Here is a 23242-nt window from a genome sequence, read left to right as displayed (position 1 = left end):
ATGGCCACTCTGTACAGAGGTAAAGGATGTCACATGCTGCAAGGCAGGAGAAAGTCAAGCCCCCGGGGCCTGGAAGATACCATGGGACTGACACCAGCCCTGTGCTACGCTCGAGTAAGTTCAAGCGTTTAATGACTTTTCCCTTGTTTTTGTCTATTACAGGTGCTGAAGGAGACGACAGTGCAAGAAGTGAGAGACATTTAAAAAACTTTCTTGTCTAAAGTTATGATGATTTATTTTTTGTATTGTGGCAGCTCTAGAAGCCCCCAGGCTGGGATCAGGGCCCAGTTTCTAGTGAGGGTTTATTTAATTATATGGCACTGTGTCCAGCCTGTTCTTTATGGCCTGCTCCAGCAGAGCAGAGATCAGCTGAGTGATGCCTTTTGACTCTTTTCAGGCCTGCCAGGATTGGGCAAAGGAGTGCAAGAGAGAGGGAAGGGCATAGAGAGGGCAGGCCCCATTGCAGGACCTCTGTGCTGTCTGTGCACGCTCAGACTGTGGACCTGGCTCCTGTCGGGCCTAACTTTCAAATTGCTTAATTTCAGCCACAGGGTTTTTGAAAACAGGCACCATTTCAGAGAGCAGAAAAGCAGCTGCCTGCAGGCTCCACTGCCAGTGGGTAAAGGACTCTTTGAAAGTTTGGCCCCATGTAGGTAAGGATTGAAAAGGCAAAAACAGGGGGTTGGGAATAGCACAGAGTGCCTTTCGCCCCTAGGCCACTGACTCCAAGCCGTCCCAGGACCCTTGTAGCTCAGACACATTACCATGATGGCAATTCTGGTAGAGGGGCTGCCCTGAGAGGCTGGGCAGGTGAGAATCCTGCCCCTGTATTCCATCAGGATTGCAGGGCAGAGAGAGAAGCTGCCCTTCTCAGAGCAGTCTCGCTCTCGGGCTCTGGAACTGGACCTCTTGTGCGAGGCTGACCTGACCGGGGACTGACCATGAACAGAACTGTGAGCAAAGTGTATTGAACCCCTTCTCCTAGGGATGACGTGGAGAAATAGGCAGGTTTGCTGTGGAGGAATGACCATGTTACCAGAGACCTGATATCTCGGGCTGTGGAGAAGGTGCTACATTTGACACCCTTTTGGCAAGAGGGAGCACAAAGAGTGAGGCCTTAACTTGGGGCCTCCTCCATTGACATCAGTGACAAAACTCCCATTGACTTCAGTGGGAACAAAACTGGTCCCTTGATGAGCATCTTACCTTGGACAGGGTGACAGTCCGTTGTTTCTTTTGTGGAACACAATGCACCTGTGCTCCATTATCTGCACTGGTTTGTTTTCAGGTGCAATTCAAGAGATTGTTTTTGACTGATAAAGCATTAAGGCCCTTACCCTCAAAGATATTTAGGTGCCTAACTTCCATGGGAGTTAGGTGTAGAGGTTTGCTCAGGCCTCATTTTAAAGCCTGACTCATATCTGAACCTGAGATGAGCACAGCCAACCTGAACGTGACTTGAGTGTGGCCAGTCCTATTCAGACCAGATGCAACCCAAACCCGATACCTGTAGTCGGGCCCTGTCGGATAGCAAGGCTCTCGTTAGGCACCTAAATATCTTTGAGGATGAGAGCCTAAATGCTTTGAGTCCTGGATACCTTTGAAACCCCCGTTCTCCTCAGGTGATACCACAGCAGGTGAAAACACTTGAGTTAATAGCTCCTTGATTAAAAAAAAAAGGCCTTTATCACTGGAACTTGCTCTCACCCCACTTATTTCAACAGACCCCACGTATGATGTTCAGGGAATGCTGCAGGTTGAGCTATTCACTAAGGTGGCTGAGGAGTATATACATGGGGGCTGAAAGTTCTTATCCCTGACAGACTGGAAAGGTGAGTTTCCAGTTGATCACACTTTATTTTGTAAGTTTTGGGAGGAAAAGGTTTATTGCACATGTGCCTAAAGCAGGGATGGGCAAACTGTGGCTCGCGAGCCACATGCGGCTCTTTTACAGTTAAAGTGCAGCTTACGGAGCCCCCCAAATTCTCCACCTACCAGACTGGGGGCAGGGAGCTCGGGGCTTCTGCCCTGCAGCAGGGCAGCGGGGCTAGGGCTTGCCTAGCAGGGAGGGTAGGTCTTGGGGCTTCAACCCCATGGGGCATGCCTGCTGGGGCTCAGGATTTCAGCAGGAGTGGGGCTGAAGCACCGAACCAAGACAGGTGCCTCCCATGGGGCTGAAGCCCCAACACCTTCCTCCCCACAGGGCTGAAGTCCCGAGCCCCGACAGGCGCACACCGATCTTGAACTTCTGAAGATTGTTGTATGCAGCTCGAAGGGTCAGAAAGTTTGGCCACCCCTGGCCTAGAGCCTAGAATAAGTGCATTTTCTAAACTGAAATAGATAAATATAAATAAAGGAGATGGGCCTTAACCGGAACCCAGGCTCCAAACCCCTTTATGGACTATGGATCTTCATAACTGGAGTCCTCCTCCTCCAATCGCTTCATTATCTTTTACTGCAGGGGGAAGATTGTTTTGCTTGTGATGTAGAAATATAGAGTCTAAATGCCTTGGAAGTTCCTTAGATACTGTACATGCAATTCAATTCAGTGACACTTCAGTGGCAAGACAAGCTTCACGAGTGCTGCCCAAGTGTGAAAGAGCCAGACCCCCTCAGGTAGCTGTCTGGGCTGCCCAGGATGGGCCTGCACACTGTCTGGTGTATGGTCTTCTGTGAGTTACTGCTCTAGTGACAGGTTGCCCTGTAGTGATGCCATCTCTCTCCTTTTTTGCAAGGCTGGGCTGTTCTCTTTATGGGTGTATCCGACAGAGCAGTCTGTAAGTTCAGATAATACGGTGAGGGACACAGGATCAGAATTAGACAGAACAGGTTTCCCTCCTTATGTCTGTGGTGAAAATTCATTCCTGATCATCTGGGGACATATATTTCTCACCCTCCCTTTTACACCATTAGCTTCTGGTCCTTGCTTCTGTATCTGGTACACATTGTTCACTAGCTTTAGGCTCCGGCGTGGCAGGTCTGTGTAGGGATCTGTAGCTGTTTAGCTTGTGTGAGATTTATCCTTCTCAGCGACTCATCTCTGGATGTTGAAATGCAGCCAGATTTTCGAACGTGGCCACAGACTGACCCAGAGGCCGCTTGCAGAAATGTAGGCCCCAAGCTCGTCAACATTCTTCAGTGTTCGTCTGTGCGTTTGGTAATTTGCAGACAGTCCCTTAGCTGGGTAGGCTGGAGGCGGGGGCGATTTGTAGGGCTGGATTGTTTCTGCTGCATTATTGCAGAAGGGAGGAGCTGAGGGGGAAGAGCCCCTGAGGGCTCCCTGCGGCCGATTGTTTGCAACAAAAGGGTTGTCCCCCTTTTCTGCTCATATCAAAACAGGGAAGCAGCTCTGATGGCCATGGGTCCCCGGGGGAGGGGCGGGAAATCATTGCACAGCGCGGATCATTGCACACATATAAAACCACCACGGCAGGGAGAGAAAGGGGGAGCTGGTCTCGCCTGGCCTGGGGTTTCTATTGCTATTGCTATAAAGGGAGGAGCCCTTTATATTTGCAGCGGGTACTTTGCAGACTGTCCCTGCGTGGGTTTGTTGTGGTGCCCCGCCGGGGTGTTTGCATGGGCTGATGTAGTTAATTCAGGTTCCTTGCCAGGTCCGGTTAGCTGAGGAGCGCTGCTGATCCGGGAGGGAGGAGCAGAGAGATGATGTGCCTCCCTTGTGCAGCTCGTAGTTCGCAGACGGTCCCTTAGCCGGTGGGGCTGGCTTTCTGCTGCTGTTGATGGTCAGAAGGACTGAGATCTCAGCTGCCCTCTTGCAGGTAGGGAACATCATCTTTTCATCTCTCCCCTCAGCCTGAGCAAAGGGGGACGATCAGCAGCAGCCATTCAATGCATGAGTAGAGAGTCGATTTCAAAGGAGCAGCTCCAAAGGGCAGGCTGCCTTTAATTGATCCCACTGTTTCCTGGGGTAGTGGCTGAAATATGCAATATTATCATTTCTTGCCCAAGAAGAGGTGAGAGGGATCTGGACTAGGAAAAGTGGAGGAGATTGAGGGAGACGATATTGTTTCATTTGGAGCGGGGATGTTCCCTTTGCTCAGTGGATGTGTTTTCTCCTATGCGTGTTGTTTTTAGCTCCTACAGAATTAGTGGAGAAAACGGGCCAAAATTGGGCTCAGACTATTAGATTGTGCGGAACAGAATCTGATATCTCATTCCATGGCAGCCTGCACAGGGTCAGAAGGACCTGGTGGAACAAGGTGCATTTAAAACAAAAAATCAAGCCTTAACAAAAGGAAAAAGAGAGGGAGGGAGAATCTGTGTATGTCCCCTAACGTTTGGTTGGAAGATCCTGACTGTAGGTGGGGAAGCATCCCTGTGGAACTTTGGGTGTTGGAAAGGGGCTGGAATTCTTTTCAGCTGGTTAATCATCATCATCATTCATGCCCATCACCCGGTTAAGTTAGGTAGAAAAACCCCAAAGTGCTGACAGAACATGTTAATTTCTCCTGCTAAAGCCCTCTCTGTACAATGTGGTTGTGGCTGTCATTTATACACCTACCCATTAATGAGTTCATGGAAGGCACTCTGATGGCAACTTCTGTGACTTCTTGCTACTCCTTATCCTAGTGCCAGGTTTACCACTCCAAGAAAGCAGGAGGTGTATCCGGGATGCAGATCGTTATAGTGATTGGGGTGATTTTTGCATAATTACACTCTTATCTCTACTTTTCTTTTCCATAGAGTGGTGATGATAATAGTAATACTTATAGAGCTTTTCAGCCAGAGATTCCAAAGCACTTGCTAAAGGCAGGTGAGCAATGTTATCGCAGATGTAAAAACTGAGGCATAGCCCTGTGAAGGGACTTCTCTGAAATCACACAATATGTCAATGATAGAGCCACGAATAGCACTCCATTCTCTTGACTCCCAATCTGAGTCCCTGTACACTGAAGTGTGCCGCCTCCTTCCCTTGATGGGAGATAAAATATCATGCTGCCTCCACTGTATCATTCCATGGCTTGTTGTCAGTTTCCCACATCATCAGGGCTTCAAAATCCTCCTTCCTGGAGCTGTGCCTGGTGATGTTGGAAATGCCAGGAAATGCTTCATGCTGGCAATAAAAAAGACTATTCTACCTCATTTCACATAAAAACACTGGGTACTGAGAAATTGATGACTCCAACTGAAAGTATCTGTGTGATTGGGATGATCTAATGCTCTGGCCAAGCTGCTCACTCATGGCTTATGACTTCATCCAAAGCCATCCACGGATATGTAATGTCGCAGTTTCCCTTGCTTGCTACCTCGATCAGTGTAACAAATGGCTATGTAACACGGTGTATTTATAATATATGATCATTTGCTAATAGATTATTATTGAGGGGGCACAGCCTTGTCTGGCCAAGGTTCTGTCTGTGTGGGTATCTCCTTTTAACTGTTTGATGAAAATCTCACAGAATGATCAATGTGCTTGTGTTCTTACATTCCAGACAGTTCCAGCAGGGAATGGTATTAGTGTCTAGATACAGGTTCTCCCTGCAAACTTGGGGCAATTCCACTCTGTGACTGGGGGGACAGGTGAGGGAGGATTCTACCTAAAATAAAGCTCAGAGAACAAGCATGAATAGCTTCATCCCCCAGGGACTCAGCTGGGGAAGTTATTCCCTTCCTCGAAACATGCAGGGGCTGAATAATGATGTTCCACTCCAGACTAGGCTGAATTTTTGTGGGGGTTGAGTGATTCCTAGGTATGTGTCGTGTGGCTTGACAGGTGCTGTGGAAAAGTGCATGGCTTTTATTATTATTGGAAAAAATACAGGAAAAAGAGTCAGACCGGAGCAGAAGTCTGTACAGTGGACAGTTATAGCCCATTGAATCGTGGGATGGAGACAGGGAGAGCCCTGCTGGCCTATTGCTATCCTGACTCTCCTCCGGCTAACATGTCTAAACTGGCATAATACAGGGGTGGAAGAGTGAGTGGGTGGGTGGACATGAGGAAATCTCTCAGGAAGGAACTGTCTTAACTTCGTCCAGCATACACCCTCCTGCAAAGCAATGCAAAAATCCAACAATTCATGGTCTCCTCGGCAGCCAAAACACTCTCTTTCAGCCTCTCTGGAATTTTGATTCTTTGCCTTGTTTATATAGCAACATCTTGGCCTTCCTGCGACTACAGTGTAACCATATCTAAATGCATGTAAACCCTTCATTTTTCATAATAAAACTTGACACTTTGGTAGCATGTTCTCATCTTCAAAGATTGTCACAAACATGAACTAATTAATCCCCAGTTCAGGCATCACCAACAGCTGGAAGCATACAAAGATCTTGCAATGAGAGATTGTAATAACAGCCCTGGTGGTCATTGTTAGTTATTACGTATACAGAGCCAGAGGTGTGCACGGTGCTTTACAGACAAATAAAACACGACAGGTTTTTGCTCCAGGAGCTTTCATTTCAGTTAAACTAAACCAGATTTGACACAGTCTTCCCCATCTCATAGAAGGAGGGATTGTCAGTGTTTTTGAATATTACCCCATTTCTTCTAGAAAACGCATCCCTCTTTTCATTGTGCTGTTTTAACAAAGATAGAGACAACTTTATAACAGCGACAACTGGATTTAATTGATGTTAAACTAATCAGTCCGTCACATTAACTCTTATGAAAATATCAGTATTCTTGTGATGTAAAAGCTAGCTATTCCATACGAGTGATATAAACAATATTGCATTCTACATTCATCAGTCTTGCCTTCCTAAAAGCAGCACTTCTTTACGTTAAACACATTTACTGCAATTAAAATAGTGTCTTGTACCTCCACTTTGAGGAAAATATTGCATCACTAACGAGAGAAGCCTGAGGAAAAGCAGGTTTGGTTTTAGATTATTACAAGACTGAGATTCACATTTGTTCTAAGTTGTTTGTAATTTCCCCATTCAAAAAGTCTAGAATAAGTTTACTTGTGACATTTGAAAAATGAAATAGCCTTGAATCCATTGCTTGTTAAGCTCTGTGTGGATAATGTTTTCAGTAGAAAGGTCTAGAAGGTGTTTGGGGAATGGAAAGTGGGTCTGATAATGGAATGTGGAATCCATCAGGACTAAGGACCAGATTTGTAAAGGCATTTTGGTGCCTTGAGGTGCAGGTAGGCACCTAGTGTGATTTTTCAGAGGTACCTAGATGCCCATCTCTGTGTAAAATTAATAGGAGTTAGGTGCTTTTAAAAATCCCACCAGGTGCCTACCTGCATCTGTGGGTGCCTAAATACCTTTAAAAATCTAGTCCTGAGTCATCAGTTCACATGTAGCTCTGATTAGTAGTTTGACAGTGACAAAATACTGTTAGCAGGTTATAACATTATTTATTAGTTTATAACTGAATCCCTCCTCTAGCTAATTATGCGTGTAGGAACACTTACTCTCTATTTCAGTAGCTCCTAGAGGCCCCAGCCAAGATTGGTGCTAGGTGCTGTACATAAACATAGCAAGGGACAAGTTCTTCAGAGCAGAATCTAAAGAGCCAAGACCCACAGAGTGGGAGGGGAACAGAGCCACAAAGGTGAAGTGGCAGGTTACTGGCAGAGCCAAGATTAGACCCTAGGTCTCTTCACTCCCAGTCCAGTGCTCTAGCTCCTAAATCACATTGTCTCCCCTAGTTACACAGACCTGTGATCACTGTTACTCATCCTCCTATGTTTGTCACACTCAGTTGCTGTGTCTCATCTTAGGGCTTGTCTACACACATACATTGTACTATTTTAACTGCACCGGTACAGTTAAAGCTAAACAATCCCCCTAGTGCGGATGCAGTTATACTGATGCTTATTCCCCTTCCCTTATGGGAATAAGTGATACTGGTATAAGCACCTTTATACTGGTATAACTTCGTCTCACCCCATCCAAATAATTATATGGGCACAAAATCTGTGTGTGGATCTTAAATCAGACTGTAAGTCCTTCAGGATAGGGATAGTTACTCCAGCACCCAGCACAGACCCAGCTGGGGCCTCAAGGTGCTACCACCGTACAATTTACTACTAATAAAATGTGCCCCTCTAATAAAACCTTGCCGCTCTCTTAGACTGTCCCATGGCAGCCCTCTGCTATGCAGCACATAGGTGTGTATTATCCTTGTGTTGAACATACAGAGAAATCCTTCAAACAGAAGCCAACATCACTATAACATTAAAGGGCTGGTGGGGCAGAGGCAGGAGCCAGGAATGTCAGGCTGAGGCAGATATTGAAGGCTGCTGCAATGGACGTGATCGAATGAAGGGCACAGCATCATCACAGAGGGAATTTCCCTGCCCTGGGTGTGGGTGGCCGGGTTCCTGCCAAAAGCTATCTCTTCTCTTGTGTGGTTTAGGTTAGCTGTAGGGAGATTAAGGTGCTCTGAACTGCCTGGATGAGAGAGGACAATATAACCCCAGGGCCCATGGGCTGCTCCTCTATTGGCCATCAGCCACCAAATGCTTTGTCTTGTCAGTTTTATGACCAACGCAAGATCTCCAGCAGGTCACCTTCATGGTGCAATTCGTAGGAGTGGCCAGAAGTTTGGATGTTTATGCAGTTCTCTCAGAACTGGGTTCAAAATCTCAGACTCCTTTTGAGAGATTTCTAGATTTTTCTGCCTCCAGCTGCATGGGGAATCCACCGAGAGTAGGGTGACCAGATGTCCCAATTTTATAGGGACTGTCCTGATTTTTGGGTCTTTTTCTTATATAGGCTCCTATTACCCCCCCATCCCGATTTTCACATTTGCTGTCTGGTCACCCTAACTGAGAGCAACGTTTCCTGGGGTGTGTCAGTGCTTCAGTGTCTGTTTTCTATCTGATCCCGAGCAGGCAGAGCTGGGCAGGAGGGAAATATAATGTCAAGAAGTGGGGAAATAACCAAACTTTTTGAATTGCAATGTGAGTGTGGGTTTGTGCCTGTGTGTTCTGATTGATACTTGACACATGTGACAGAGTGCTAGGCGCTTAGAGCTGACTCAGCACTCTGGTTACCGAGGGTATGTCTACACTGCAATTAAACACCAACAGCTGGCCCATGTCAGCTGGCTTGGACTGTAAAATTGCAGTGTAGATGTTTGAGTGCAGGCTGGAGCCTGGGCTCTGGGACCCGGTGAGGAGAGAGTGTCCTACAGCCTACCCTGACTATCTACACCTCAATTTTACAGCCCTGCAAGCCTGAGTCAGCTGACACAGGCCAGGTGTGGGTGTTTAATTGCAGTGTAAATATATGCTGAGGTACTAGCTATCTCCCCACTGGAGTGGATTTAATTGGGGGAATGGGTGCTCAATGGCTTAAGTAGGCAGGAGGCTGACAGCTAATGAGAACAATCAGCCCGGAACAGTTAAAAGACAGGGAGGAAGGCAATGCAATGAGGGAGGCTGGCAGGGGCTAGGGAATAAGGATCCCAGGATGGTGAGATCTTGTCATCTCTTCCCGGAAGGGAGAAGTTGACTTCTAATTGTATGTTGCTGCATGAGACTGTCCTGGTGACCTCGTGAAGAGGACCGAATAAAGATGGGTGAAGAGGACCCATCCAGCGAATTTGTGGTGGTCCAAAGGGCAGAAAAGGGAGCCTGTTACATCACTATTGAGGGCTTGTGTTTTGTTGTTCTGTTCTCTTATCTTAAACACTCATTAAGCTGATTAATCCAGGATGCTGTGTTGTTACTGAATGATTTCTATCAAATGTACTTGTTCTTTCTCTCTTCCCCACCCCCAACACTTCCCCACGGTCTTTCTTTTCATGTTCTTTCCTCACATCCTTTTACGTTAAGGATCAAAAAATGAGTGAATAAAATGTTTGGTTACTTCCATCTTTAACATTTTACTGCCTTTTTCTCGAGGTCCTTTCAAATCAGTCCAGCCACAGTGGAGACAGTGGACTCGCTGGATGTTTCTACTGACATGATCTGCAGTGAAATACTTAAGTGTTGAAATGTCTGGCATAGCTGTTAGGTTTCAGAATTAACTTGTCATTGCAATTACACCTCCCAAGAACTGCTGCTTCAGGCGCTCTGGCTGAAGACTCAGTGCAGTGCTGTCTCACTGAATCACAATCAGGAGTTTTTTCTTCACAATCAAAAGGGCTGGAGGTGAAATCCTGGCCAGACTGAAATTCAGCAGAAGTTTTGCTATTGGCGTCAATGAGGCCAGGAGTTCACCCTTATTTTGGTGGTGGTGTTTTTCATTTAAAAAAAAAACCTTAAATTTTGCAGAAAACAGCAGAGATGCAAAAACTCTTCTGAGAGCCTCACTATAAGGCATGTTTCCATGCTGTGCCTCTTCCTATGTCCTACTCATGCAGCAGCAGAGTCAGCATTTTACAGGTGGCAGGTAGGGATGGAGAGGAACTGAAGCACAGAAAGATGGCTTGACTGGCTCAAGACCACTGGTGAGTCCGTGGCAGAGATGAGACTAACCTCAGGAATTCCTGGCTCCCAGACCAGTGTGCTAAACACTAAAAGGTGCTACCAAAAAGTGACCCAAAAAGCATTTTCAGCTTTGTGTGCCTGTTTGGTTTAGGAGTCTCAGTCAGTCCCCAGATCTGGGCAGACTCCACGAATTATAAATGTTGGTTTTAACACCAAGTAGCTGAAGATCATTTCTCCCTTCTCTTGTTTCCCAAGATCCGAGTTCAGGGTGCCATGATGGCCCATGTTGCTAAAATATTTGAACCAAGTGAGCAAGGCAGGGAGCGCAGCTCTAGGCTTAGTTGGCGCTTGGGATATTGTCGATTGCAATGAGAGAGAGGCCAAAGCTACATCATTTGCCCTAGACCCAGGGATGCTGGAACAATTTGTATAGTGGAGGTGCTGAGAGACATTGAAACAAACTGTAAACCCTGTATATGATGGAATCCACTTCAAGCCAGTGGGTGCAACTGCACCCATAGTTCCAGCCCGTCTCTAGACCTGAACTTCCCCAAAGTCTGAGGGCATTTGGAGCTGGAATTTGGGTTTAGATTTAGCTCTAGTTTTCACATAGGAAACCACCTAATCCTGATCTTGGGTCCTGGCAGATTGTAAAGTCTTTCAATTCCCTTTGTCCCATTTTGATCCAGCTGTGGGAGGCAGAGGGAGCAGCTGTGTCAGCAGGGTGATGTCTCTGTTCCAGGGTTAATGGGACTAACCTGTGTAACTGGATTTCTGTAACTATGTGTCAGAGATTGGCCTGGGTGGGTGGGTGTGTGAGAGAGAGAGAATGGGGCATACTCCAGTTAAATCCTCGGGACTAGGAGCACCCAAGGTTTATTTTTACTGTTTTGAGTTTTGTCCAATGCCACATCTGTTGTTGTGTAGGAAAGAGTTAAAAATGAACCTGCTCTGCAGCCTTGTGTCAGGTGCTTGTCCTGCTGCCTGGGCCAAAGGACTCACAGCTCACCATTTGCTTAATGTATTGCCCATGAGGAATATGAATAGCAAGTGTGGCAGTGTTGGTGTATTTGGAGACACAGCTGCATCTCAAGGCATCCCTACCCCTTTTATCCCCTGGTGGGACAGGGGTTTCCACGCTTTGGCCCACCTAGGTTGACCAAAGAGCAAGTGTGAAAAAATCAGGATGGGGGTTATAGTTGTCTATATAAGACAAAGCCCTGAATATCAAGACTGTCCCTCTAAAATCGGGACATCAGGTCACCCTAGGCACACCAGAGCTCCAAAGAAATTTAGTTCCTACCTTACTAGGTTCTGGCCATCTGTAGGCAGTTCCCGTCATTAATAGAGGGCTGTATAGGACTGAAGGGAGTGGGATTTGGGGGAACAGCTTTCCTGAGCAACATGAAAACACCTTTGTCTCCTCCCCACTCCCTCCCCACAGGCCTTCTCTGAGTCTCTTCTTTCTTTATATGTCTCTCTGTTAGTCTTTTGCCTGATGCCCTGGGTGTTTCTTCAGACTAAACTCCTATGAGGGGTGGGGTGGAGGGAAGTGAGGAGTGGTTCATTGAAGTGGCTGGATGGTAGTCTGCAGTGGGGAGGAAGGGCTGTGAGATTGCAGTGGCACCCTGGCTGGAGGAGGGCTGAAGACCAAACCAGATAGCTTTTTCAGAGCACAATGGACAAGCCTGTAGCCAAATGCAAGTTTATAGCAGTACGTTGTGTTAGTGTCCATAGTGTGTGTGTGTGTGTGTGTGTGTTTGTTCTGAATTTCAAGACCCTAAATGCAAAGAAACTGCCTGATGACACCGTTGTCACTGTTGAGCATTTTGAAATATGAGCACTTACTACCACCCCTTCCTGATTCACAAGCCAAGTGACAGTGAAACTCCTTTCATTGAATTTCAATTATTTTTAATGAAAACTTCAAACTAATATTTTCTTATGGAACATAATTAGCGAGGAAGCGCATATGTTGTGTCTGTATTAGCAGTGTACCTTGCTTGCACGCCCCCTCATCCTCACCGAACTCAGACACAAGGCTTATTCTTCTTGTACTCTGAGCCTGCCACTTAAATTCTTACATATTCACTCTTGAGAATTAATTTTCAAATATTGGACAGTTATAGACACTAACAACATATAAACCAAACACATGGTCAGCTGTTTTCTTCCTGCCCCATGGTCCAGGAATATGGAACGGTTTATGCAGTGACGGGTACATTGAAACCACCTTCATGAAGAATGGCCACAGCCATAGTTAAATCACTGAGATCACCCTGAAACTCTTGAGATTGGGTTGTTAGCCTCCACATATGCAGCTAGCTGGTGGAAGACATTGCAAACATAAATGGCAACCAGGAGGCACAAGTACAAGAGATTCACAAAGAAGGAATGAAATAAAGGATTTCTGCAGATGCAAGGGTCACAGGGAAACCACTAGTAAGAAGCTAACGCTGTGCATTGATCCCTAACCCCACCCCACCCCCGTCATAAGCCTCTACAGGCAATAGTAAATATTGTCAGTGGTAAAGTGGCACCACCGTCAGTCAGTGTAGGTGACACAGGTACAATTGGAATTCACCAAATGCAAGAATTTGAATGTAGCTGCCCCACAGGGTTCTATGACACAATATCAAGGTTAGTAGAGACATTGGCAGTGACAGCAAAGTATGGACAGGTGGTTGGTGCAACAAAGGTAGTTAACACTAATGTTTATTCAAAAGAGATGGGCCTACAAGCAAGTTCATGAGAGGTTGACATCAAGAATATTTTGTCACATGAGTAGGCTCCTGTACCAACGTCAGTGTTCACTGACTCTGGTGACATGAGGATTGCCAAGGCTAAGGAAGCAGATGGTTATAGACATACTCCACAAAAAGTAACCTGCATGGCCATTGAGGGTTCTGGAGTTTTTTGGGTAGTACGTGGCTAGCAAGTGGTGACTAATTTCAGAGTCTACCCTGAACACAAGCAATAGGTGATGTATATCTTTTCTTTGACACGTAACAAGACTTCAGCACAAAGTGTGTCACAAGATCTAGCAGAACTACAGAAGCAAGCAGAGTGCATTAGTTGAGTACAAGTACACAACTGCCTCCACAGAAAGTTGTCTTGATGGTAACTGACAGTAAGAAACAGTTGATTAACATCATTTGTACAGAACTCATTCAACAAGAAGCTTCACCAATGACGCATTCCAAAGCACAAGCCAGTCATCACAGTCGGAGACAATACTCCAGTTTAAATCAACTGGGAAGGTGGGGTGATCAACCGAGAAGATATGACCTCCTCACAAGAAGAACCTGACAGCATCCCTGTCCAACAAATGGTGATGGTTGCAAAAGAGAAACTGGTGGGAATATCAGTATTATCAGATGATACCGACATATTTGTCTTACTCTTGTACCATTGCCTTGAATGGGGCCTAACATCTTTAGTGATTATGGATGCCCTGAGAGAGCTGTAATAAGCATCCATGCTATTGTGGAGCAACACCACAACATTGTACCAAGACTGTTAGCTGCCCAGGTACTTTCAGCCTGATACGGTAGCTTCCTATTTTGTCCTTCACAAAGGCACTGTGTTGAAGAGTCTGCCAGCTGGATACACCCTTTCTCTGCAAGTAACATCATGCAGCAATGCCTGCTGTCATCAAACAGACAACCAAATTCCTGGCTGCATGCTATGGACAATCAAATTATGCCACCATGTCAGAAGTACAGCTGAAATCATGGGCAGCAAACATTGGCAAAAGTACCACATCAGCACCAACGCTCAGCTCCTTACCACTCATAACTGAAGCACTTACAGAAAACGTAAAATGTGTAGAAAAGTGTTTTGGATCTAAACACCCCCTCCCCACACTTGAGCCACTACAGCATTTGGTTAAAATTGTTATAATGATTTTGTTGAATATATATATATTTATAATTTGAATATTTTTCACATTAAAAAGAGTAGCCACTGTATCAAATGAAAGTGAGGTCTATGCTATACCCCAAGTCCCCTCCTCATACATCCCTACCATTCAAATATGTATTGTTAATAATTGACATTGCAAATGTTAAATACTTGAATTTCATGTATTAGACAGAGCCTTTCCACCTTGATTTTGTATGCCCCAAATTATGCAAACTCTTACTGACTGAGGGTGGGGGGTTGGTGAGGGTGGGGGATGAAAAGGCTTAGCAGTGATAGTGTCATCAAGCAGATTCTTAAAGTGCGTGGTCTTGAGATACAGAATCCACAAGAATATGGCCCCTAACTCAAGGTGGACCGGTGTGGCTGCCAAACTAAGCCTGAGATTTGCTGTGGTTGGCAGAAGCCTCTTCCTGAGTCTAGGGTGTGTTAAAGCTTCCCACGGGGGGGCGGAGAGGGAGGGAGAAAGGGGAGGGTTATCTGCAGTATAAGAAGTGATTTCTAGATTCCAAGAAACTGCATAATAGTTTAATAATGTAACATTGGGGTGAGTGGCTTACCCAGTCCCCTCCCTCTCCCAGTCCAAAGGTCCTCACTAACTCAGTAGCCTTGAAGTGTATTTGTCACCTTCCAGCATTAGAGAGAGGGAGTATTGAATCCCAACGTGCTTAGCTTGCCACTGAATGCAGCCTTCTGTGAGCTGGGCAGTGGCAGCCGTTTGACAGCACTCGGCAAGACAATAACTTTTTGAGCAGGAAGGAGAATGGCATCCATCTGAAATGGGGTGAAATGTAATATCCCAAGTTGGAATTTAGCCCAGATAGTCCAACTCTTGTGAAAAGTACCAGGAGATCTTTAATGAGCACAAGTGGTTTGGAGGTCAGTATTACACCTCTGATAGAGAGCGCCTCCATGAGCATGGTGTCCTGGAGCAGCATGGAGGGGCGCTGGGGTCAGTACTGATTCCAGTGCAAGAGTGCCCCTTACTGAATCACCGTGATCAGTCCCTATGCACTGGGGTGGATTACAAAAGCGCTCAGCTTCCCAACTCTGGCTTTTTGACAGTCCCCCTCTAAGGTTTCAAGTGGCAGTTGCCCCAAAGCTGCTGTCCCCTCCCAGACTCATTGCACTGAGTCTCTTGCTGTCCAGTCATTGTAGTTCTGATCTTGCTTTCCCTTTCAGTGCCAAACACTCCATAAACCATTATCTCCAGTTCCGTGCTGGGCCTGTTTCCTGCCTCCGACCCTATGAACTTGCAGCAGGCGTGGGGCATTCTTTTCTGTTGCACTTGGGCTCTGCCTCAGGATCTTCCATAGGTGATGGGGGCCGTTCTTGTATAAAATACTTGAGTGGATGCTGAGCTCCCAAAATGGTCTCTAGACTTTGCCTTTGTGACCTTGTGAACCTGGGTCTGAGGTGTCCCAGAGGATGGGTGCCTGGGCCTGGAAGATCTTCCAGCAAGAATGAGTGCACAGCGATGTCCCAAGTATTAGCATCAGGCTGCTCTTCCCCTCTGTCACCTGCAGTTGATTGTGTGAGAAGCTCCTGCCTCAGCACTGGAGGGGGCCTAGGCTTAAACACGGCTCCCCATGGTGCTTACAGTGACTCTGCAAAGGCAGCAAATGGAGATTACTAGGAGGTCTGAGCCAGTCGATTGCATTGATCCATCCAGGATGGAGGTGGGAGAAGTGGGAAGAGGAACACAGCCCCCAGAGTGGAGCAGAGAGCAGGGCTGCTCTCTGAAGTAGGGGGGCTTACAGCAGAGCTGGAAGCCAAGGTGCTGAGTGCTAACAGCCTGATGCAGCTCTCGCTGGCTTCCATAGGAGCTGGGTTGGGCGCAGAGTAAGGGCTTATCTAACAGCTCTTTCTGACTAACTAACTTGCGGACACCTGTATTCCAGGCTAAGGGTGTTTTACAAGCTCGATAGTTCTCTCCTCTCCTGGGCACCTCCTTGCAACAGAAGAGACAAGTGCGTGTAACCTCAGGGCTTCTTGTCTCAACAGTTTGCATCGCACTGTAGGAAACCATCTCTCTCATCACTCCCTGGCTCTCCCTCTACAATGACAGGGCTGGAGCTCCCATGTCGCGAGCTGCTGAGCCCTCTGATGCAGCCAAGGCCTGTACTCTGGCAAACTGCCACGCAGTCCTGTGGCAGATTCTGCTGCAAGCTGAGTGTGCTGCAGCATCTTCGCTTAAATTTTTAACAAGGAGTTTATAGTGAATCACATGGGAATAAAACCATCACAACAGGGTCATCGGAGTTATTTGTTTTGATACTTAGTTTCCTTTCCCTTGTCCCAGCGTAGTCAGTTTTCAGAGTGATGCAGATTTCTGTACTGACAAGGCAGAGCTTTGTTGTGGAAGTCGCCCAGGGATTGATGGGGATTTGGGCAGTTGAATAGGAGTCGTTTGGGGGTTTTGGCACCTGGGAAGGCGTGAGAGGCAGATTGGGTTTGTGTGAGAACACGTTAGCTGAGCAGCTCCACGGGTGGACTGGCTGGTGATGTGTTTGTGACTGTGCCAGCGCTGCCCCCCTACTGAACAGCATACATCAGGCCACCCTGGGTGTGTATATTAAAATTCCTTTTGTGAGCTGTCTCCCGCGCCGGCCCAGACATAGTGTCCTAGCATTGGCGCTGCAGCGTATGTGACCTGGCAAGCCTGGCCTCGGGTAGCTCCAAGCTGTCCCTGTGTCCAAGGCTCACCTGAGATGAGTAACAGGAGGAGATTCGAAGCGACTCTTTTTTGCCCTCTGCTGCAATGTTGTTTTCTTTTCCATTGCAGCATTAATGATTTGGAGCATGTGCAGGATGCAGCTGGGCAGAAGGGCCTGAATCTTGTTACCCTGAGTGGTGCACTGGCAGCACTTCAGCACATGCTGAACTAGGCAGGATTTCACCAAATGGGATTGGCAAGGGGGGTGTAGAGCTTTCTAATCCTCCCCCCCCCCATTTCCCATCTGTGAGATTGACACCCTTCTCTTCTCCAGCCCCAGAGTGCCCCTCCAATGTCCCCTTGTACAAAGAGGGTCCCTGATGCCAGAGACTGAATATGGACCATCCTAAGGGTTCCCAATCCCTCCCAAGCCCGGAGACCTCAGGCTAGGGTGGGCTGGGCTGACTGCCCCCTAAAGTCACCTGCTCCAACCTGAAGCTTCCCCCACTATTTTCAGGGTTGATTTCTTGCACATTGGCCCATCCCCCTTCATCCCCCGATAATAATTCAGGACGTGCCCAGCTCTCTGGCCTAATCCGTAAAGTGATGCCAGTTCTCCCTGTCAACCTTCTTTCTTTCTTTCTTTCTTTGTCTCTCCTGGTGCCTCCCTCTCCTCCCAGCCTGGCCTGTGCACGTGCGAAGACCTGGCCATTTCTGCCCTGACATAAAGGAAACAGTCTATCTCCCATGTTTTCTCAGTGACGTTAATAGGCTTTGAAACACCGGCAAGCAGCTGGGAGCAGCAGCTAACCGGATAGTGCTATGGCCACGTGGTTGGAGGAGAAGCAAAGCAGAGCTCAGCAGCTCTGGCACAAGGAGGGCCTGATGCTGTGAAGTGTTAAGTGACTTTAGGCCCCATGTCCTAAGCAAGCTGGGAGCATGCAGGGTAGGAACGCTCACTCTGCCTTTCCCTGCCTACCAAACTGCCTCCTTCTGAGCAACACAATCTGCAGAAGGGGCAATCCCTGAGTCCTGGCCCCCTGAATGGGATCATCCAAGAGCGGGGGAGGAGGACTTAAGGTGCCTGCAGACACATTACAACTTGCTCACCTGGCATTGGCTTGAGATGTGCTGAAAATTCCCAGCCCAATGAACTAGCACCTTCCACCTGATCTCTGATGCCACAGCTGCCCCCAGCATGGGGAAAAGGCTGGCAAATGCATGGTGCCTGCCTATGGGTAAGTGGTTAAGGATTTGCTCAGCTGTATGTTGTGGGCTGGGGAATTCCCCTGGAGTGATCAGGACAGTCTGTATTCTCCGCACTCGCATTAGCATGCTGGGAAGAGGCTGGAACACGGAGTGCTGTTCAGAGCCACATGTCTGCAGCTCTCTGTGTGCCTAGAAGAAGCCGTGTTACTTACTAGTGGACTCTGTCTTCTGAGTCCCCCCGAAGGCTGTGTGGGCTGGAGAAGGCTGGCTGATGTGTGCCTCCGAGGGGGCCCCAGCTGGTTGCCTCGTCCACAGTCTCTAAAAAGAGAAACACACCAGATGCTTTCTCAAAAGGGAGTTTGCTCACCAGGCATGTTAAGCAGTGAGCAGTTGGGATCACTGAGTGGCTGAAGGGCTGGACAGAATGCAACTGTCTCCCTTGGATTTGGCCTGAATCTGGGGCTGGCTCCCCAGGGCCTGGGAGAATGCAGTGCAATCATTAATGCTCACTGTGCTCAGGGCGCTGGTTTTAGTCTGCCTTCAAGAGAGAGCATCTTCATTGGAGCAGGTCTCCTGATCCCTGGAGGGAAGAATGCTACCTACTGAATCCACTAACATCTCTCCCTGCAGCACAGTAAAGTACCCCTAGCACTACTGGGGCATTGGCTCAGTGTTGACACAGAAGGACTATTATCCCCTGCTGAGTCATTCACGCCATTCTCTGCAGCACAGCACCTCCTAACACCACCCTGGGGCACTGGAGTCAGTATTGACTGAGAGGAGGGTCCCTCCCCAACACCATGCCTGCAGCACTGCACCTCCTAGCCCCATGCTGGGGAACCAGGGGTTAGTACTGACTTAGATGGGAGAGTGCCAGTACTGGGACACCTACACCTCTCCCTGCAGCACAGCTCCCCCTAGGGACCACTCTTGGGGCACAGCCAGCCTGTCTGGAAGCAGGGTGTCCTGGGCAACTTTGGGAGAGAGGCTCTTTGCAGAGGACCAGGAATTTGGGAACTGCTCCTGTGAGCCTACTGGGCTTCCTCCTTCACTGAACACTACCATCACAGATCTCCCCAAAGTTAGGAGAGAGGGATAGCTCAGTGGTTTGAGCATTGGCCTGCTAAACCCAGGGTTATGAGATCAATTCTTGAGGGGGCCACTTAGGGATCTGGGGCAAAAAAATAGTTGAGGATTGGTCCTGCTTTGAGCAAGGGGTTGGATGACCTCGTAAGGTCCTTCCAACCCTGATATTCTATGAAGTCAGTTCTGGGACCAGGCCTGAGAGTGTCAGGAATTGATGGGATACATCAAGAATTGGCTCTCTGGAGTACAGGAGGCCCACAGCTGCCATGGTGCCTTATCCTGCATCATCTGCTCTGAGAACTCACCCTTCCTTTCCAAACAGCTGTATTACAAAGCCTGTGATAAATGACACCAGAGCTTTTACCTGTTCTTTGAGGCGCTGTTAACACACAGTGATGGCTTGATTGCTACCTGGCTAATACCTGAGGGTGGGGAAAGCTGAATGTGGCTAGCCCTGCAAGCCTCTGGTGTCATCTCTGGGTAATCCATCCCTGCTGATGCTTTATCTGATCTGACAGCTCCCACACCCTCCCTTTCAGACTAGGGGTGTGATGACTTATCACTGGAGTCTGGTATTAACCAACTCCATACTCAGAGGCTATTTATGGGCAGGAGAGAAGCATCCTCAGAGCCAAGTTTGGCAAGTACCCTGTAGCAAAGAGCTCGGTGAACACATGGGCATGGGCCAAACTTCTCCCTTTGTTCCAGAGCCTTTGCCTCCACCAGTGCCAAGTGACTGCTGGCTGCTGGGAAAACATTCTGGACATGCAAATGAGCAGCCATAGTTAATGCCATCCTATCTCTTAGCCCCCATGCCTTGCAGTGCCACAGGAAGAAGCTTTTGGAACTGCAAAAGGGTGAGGTGGGCAGCGGCCGTTCTGGTAGGCATTGCAAAAGAAGTGTGGGACTCCCGGTGAAATTTAAAAAAGCAGCAGGTAGTGCAGCGCCGTGGGCAATCGTGAGAAAGACCAGCTCTGATAGGGTGTTCCATGCAGAGATCGCTGTGGGAGAAGTGGGCAAAAGTAGGTGACATGCTCAATTGCTCCCTATGTGTTTATTCCCCAGGGCTTTCACACCTCTTCTCAGTGGGCCTGGAATTGAGACATTGCTTCCTGGGCACGTTCCCTGGCCTTTCTGTGGTTTGGGGGAAGGGTGGTTACTGTGTTTGTCTGTTTTTAGTCTTGCTGCCTGTGTGGGTGTTGAGTGGAGCAGGGAATGGCAGCATGTTCTGCCTGACACTCACTAATCCGCCCACGCGGTCCGCTCGCCCACACAGCCAGCCAGCAGCGATCAGTGGTTGAAATCAACAAAACGCATGGGAGGTGAAGCAGAATCCCCTGACCCCTCCTCTCAGAGCTTGCTCCCCTTGTGTCCTGCTTCCCAGCTCAGACCTGCAGGGCTCCCCCCTACTGCTCTGTTGCCCCAACTGAGTCTCCAGATCTGGCAGGTCTGGGTCTCTGTGCAAGGGGCAGAATAATTGCAATAGCAATGCTGGTTCGAGCACCCTGTGACGAAGTTCATCCTCCTCCGTGCGGCACTCTGTCTCCCTTCTGATTGCTGCCACACAGAGCAGATGACACTGGTATTCCACTGGGAGGGGGCAGAGCGGAGAGTTGAGAGGGGGCAGCAGTGAGTGAGTTATGGCCTCACTGGCTTAGGAGATTTAGGTTCCAAAACCTTAGGGTCCCATAGTGTTGCTCACTGTACTGCTTCAGATCCCTCCTTGACTCTGTGGCCAGGAGACAGCGCTTCCATCAGTGACTCGGGCACTGCCCAGTGCACTGTTTCTGTTCAATAACAGCTGCCGAAGGCACACCGTGCTGCAGGGACTTGTGAGTGGGAGACACAGAGCCTGGTCTCCATTTGGGTCCGCCATAGCCAGAGTTTGCCTGTCTTTGCCATTAGGCGGCTGTTTGGTGCCCTGTGTGAAACGGGTTTAGTGCTTCCTAGTGGGGCAAGAATCCACACTGCAGAGCAGCTGCATCGCAGCTGGCCCCCGGTGGGCCATTTCTGCACAGGGGCCAACCCTAGAATGGGCTGTGGAGGACAAACTGTTCTCTTGCCCTAGAGGGGCCCTCCCAGGACAAGGTGAGCAGGAGGCTAGCTCTGCTCCTGCCCCTCCTCTGGGGATATACAGAAACCCTTAGGCACCAGGGTTGTCAAGCCAGGACTAAATTCACTTCAAAGCAAAGGCTGCTGGGGGTGAGTGGGGCCAGGACCAGGGGCGGCTCTAGGAATTTGGCCGCCCCAAGCAGGGCGGCATGCCGCAGGGGGCGCGCTGCCGGTCCCGCGGCTCCGGGGGACCTCTTGCAGACGCGCCTGCGGAGGTCCGCTGGTCCCGCGGCTCCGGTGGACCTCCCGCAGGCATGACTGCAGATGCTCCACTGGAGCTGCCTGCCGCCCTGCCAGCAAAATGCTGCCCCAAGCGCGCGCTTGGCGCGCTGGGGTCTGGAGCCAGCCCTGGCCAGGACAGGTGAGGGTGAGAGGGGTCACCTTCCCGGAGTTGTACCATTCATTCCCAGTGCGTGTCGTTCAGCTGGCCGACTCTTCCCTATATCTGAATCATGACCATGCTCACACTTGTCCCCTGTGTCTCTTTGTCCCAGCAGGGTATGCGGTGGGGCCTGTGCGCACTGCTAAGCTAACCATGCCTCAGACACTGTCACAGCTCAGTGGGGAGCAGAGCTGAAAAGGCCTTGTAGGAGCTGTGTTATCTGTGTTTGGAGGTTGAGCAATTCTGCTTTTTCCCCCATGTATCTGGTGAAGCATATGCGAGGGGCCACCAGGTACTCCCTTTTCTTGCCCGTATACTGCAGTGAGGTTCCCCTACCCTACAACAAGAGAACACCCCAGCTTTCTTCAGCACTACCAAGAGGGCTGGCTGAACACCGGTGTCAGCTGGCCTGTTTTGAGCTCTGGCTGTCATATGGCATTTGAGAGGGGACATGCTTCCATTCTCCTCCCCACATGGCACAGCTCCCTAGATGGGCTCCTACAGCTTCAGCAAGGGGCGTGGAGAGAAAGTGAGTGTCCTAGCCCTCCCCACCACACTCCAGAATCCCACCAACCCTTATTGAAAACACCCAAGTATTCTACAGCAAGGTTCCCACAGGCTCTCACTGACTCTTGTAGCTGGATTCCCCACAGAGGGGTTATATTTCTACCTGGTGCCTGTTGCACAGCAAAAGACTCTTCTTCATTTCAATGCTCGTGTCTCTGAGTGTGTATGGCTATGAGTGGGAAGGAGCTCAGCGGATAGAGCAGGCCAGACGCTGTCCAAGGAGAGGTGAAGGAGGTGGGTCTTGTCTGACTCTCTCTGAACGCAGGATGTTTTGAAGCATTTCTAGGTATTAAGGCAATCCTTTATCGTGTGGTGGAGGAGAAGGCAGAATAACCCAGTAGGCAAGCATTGGACTACAAAGCAGGTGTCCTGGGTTCAGTTCCCAGCCCTGCCACTGATTTCCTATGGGTATGGCTACATTTGCAGCTGTACAGCGCTGCTGCGGGAGCGCTCCCACGGCAGCGCTTTGAAGTGCGAGTGTGGTCGCGGCGCCAGCGCTGGGAGAGAGCTCTTCCAGCGCTGCAGGTACTCCACCTCCCCGTGGGGATTAGTTTGCAGCGCTGGGAGCCACGCTCCCAGTGTTGGGGCACTGTTTACACTGGCGCTTTACAGCGCTGTAACTTGCTGTGCTCAGGGGGGTGTTTTTTCACACCCGAGCAAGAAAGGTGCAGCGCAGTAAAGTGCTAGTGTAGCCAAGGCCTATGTAACTGGGGAAGTCACTTCAACCCTTTAGTTTCCCTAGCTGTGAAATAGGAGTAGTGATTGTCACCAGCCTTTTTAACACTACAGATAAGTGTTAAGTGTTGCTGAGGCAGTAGGGTGAATGACACCCAATAAGCAACTGGTCCTTGCCTTGGGGATCTTACAGTCTAATTAGTTAATGTTTGTTCGGTGCTTTGCTAATGTAAAGTGCAGCCTAAGTGCTAAATATTATTACTGTAAAGGCACAGTGTGTGCACAGCA

At 48.8% G+C, this 23242-nt stretch overlaps 1 protein-coding gene across 5 annotated transcripts in view; it reads left to right on the top strand.

Annotated features, from left to right (window-relative positions):
- The first annotated feature begins 3254 nt into the window (after nt 1–3254).
- Nucleotides 3255–23242, top strand: part of TMEM63C (transmembrane protein 63C) — a 65714-nt gene continuing 45726 nt past the window's right edge. For 2 of the 5 annotated variants that reach the window (XM_039537744.1, XM_039537742.1), the window contains exon 1: nt 3581–3776. The gene's annotated coding sequence lies outside the window, so the exon portion shown is untranslated. Of the gene's footprint in view, nt 3520–3579; nt 3777–23242 lie in introns of those variants that run through there. The other 3 variants (XM_039537743.1, XM_039537745.1, XM_039537746.1) reach the window with 3 other exon arrangements.

Source organism: Mauremys reevesii, linkage group 4, assembly GCF_016161935.1.
Source record: "Mauremys reevesii isolate NIE-2019 linkage group 4, ASM1616193v1, whole genome shotgun sequence".
Classification (NCBI taxonomy): domain Eukaryota; kingdom Metazoa; phylum Chordata; order Testudines; family Geoemydidae; genus Mauremys; species Mauremys reevesii.
The sequence above is the reverse complement of the archived record's forward strand: the minus strand, read 5'-3'. Positions and strand labels throughout refer to the sequence as shown.